This window comes from Saimiri boliviensis, chromosome X, assembly GCF_048565385.1.
Source record: "Saimiri boliviensis isolate mSaiBol1 chromosome X, mSaiBol1.pri, whole genome shotgun sequence".
Classification (NCBI taxonomy): domain Eukaryota; kingdom Metazoa; phylum Chordata; class Mammalia; order Primates; family Cebidae; genus Saimiri; species Saimiri boliviensis.
The window spans coordinates 104,433,323-104,434,956 of NC_133470.1; the positions used below are offsets into that span (position 1 = coordinate 104,433,323).

The window sequence follows — 1,634 nt, forward strand, 5'->3', positions numbered from 1 at the left end:
TTTTTTTGGCACATCTGCTTCGACCATCTTTAAGTCCTTTTTTTCTGCTTCAATTATAACTTTATCTTAGTAAAATTTATTTTCTGTCTCCCTTCGTACTCATCTCATTTGTGTGTCAAGAAGAAAAAAATAATGACCTTAATCATGTCTAAAATGTCTGAGAGTAATGCTAGCAATGCACTTGAATCAAGGGGAAATTCATAAATTACAACATGAAATTAGACAATGAACCAGTGCCCTAAGCTGCTGAAGTCCTTGAAACTGTCCAGAGATCCCTTCAGAATCTCAACAAAGGTAATTGCTTACCTTTCTCATCTTCCTCTAATTTAACCAGCTTTCCCTTAAGTACCATGGGCATTCAAAAGAAGTATAAAGGTCTCATTTTTTCTATTTTATTCCAACAATGTAATTTTATTCTATTTTTATACTGAAAACTCACAGTGTTGCAGTTATAATTTGGTTAACTTCAGTAGGATAGTTTGAAATCATATAACCGACCTGCATAATATTTTGGTGTACTAGATATTTGATTTACTGGTGAATATCAGATATGTAATCTGTTTTTAAAATAAGGCCCACTTTTACCTTAGTTTTAAGAAATCTATTAAAATTTTGTTATAACCCCATTAAAGGACATTTTTAAAAAGAAAACATTTTAACCTTTAGTACAACTATTTTTCTTTCCCTCCATCTTCTTCCAAACTTTATATACTTAGAAAATTTATTGCGTTGTAATCGTAACAAATAGACAATGCTGCATTCTTATTTTGAAACCTTCCAGTGTTTCATAAACATTCCACATTGTTACAAATTTCTTGTCTAGCATTTCAATGTTGGCTTTCTGTTTCACCAAGCTGATATAATGTGCTTGATAATGTCACTATTGTTAGACTTTTTAAGTGATTTCAATATTCTTATTATTCTGTTATAGATGTATTTGTGCTTATATTCATTTTTTATTTTTATTTTTTTACGGTGCTCTACACGTTCAGAGAAACTTCTCTAGTAACAAATATAGAAATGATCCCTGAAAGTATAGTCTTATATTCATTTTTTGAATTATTGCCTGAAGATAAATTTATAGAGGTGACTTTAATGAGTATGAGGCTGGTAACATTTTATGACATTTGATACAAATTGAGCCCTAAAAATGTTGTACCATTGTACAGTTCCCCCTAAGTATCTGCAGGAGCATTTGTTTCAGGCCACCTGCCAATACCAAAATCTGCAGATGCTCAAGTTCCTTATATGGAATGGCACAGTATTTGCACATGACCCACACATACACACACCCTCCTGTGTACTTTAAATCATCTGTAGATTACTTATAACACCAAATACAATATAAATGTTATATAAATAGGTTTTTTTTTTTTTTTTTTTTTTTTTTTTAGAAAAGTTCTTGTTCTGTTGTCCAGGCTGGGTGCAGTGGCATGATCACAGCTCACTGCAACCTCTGCCTCCTGGGCTCAGGCAATCCTCCTACCTCAGCCTCCTAGTAGCTGGGACTACAGGTGTGCGCCCCAAAGCCTGGCGAATTTTTGTATTTTGTGTAGAGATGGGCTTTTGCCATGTTACCCAGGCTGGTTTTGAGCTCCTGGGCTCAAGCAATTCACCTACCTTGGCCTTCAAAG

The 1,634-nt window shown here is 33.9% G+C and overlaps 1 pseudogene; it reads right to left on the reverse strand.

Annotated features, from left to right (window-relative positions):
- Window positions 1–964: 964 nt before the first annotated feature.
- On the reverse strand, window positions 965–1,043 carry LOC120361995 (small nucleolar RNA U3; annotated as a pseudogene).
- Window positions 1,044–1,634: the final 591 nt, after the last annotated feature.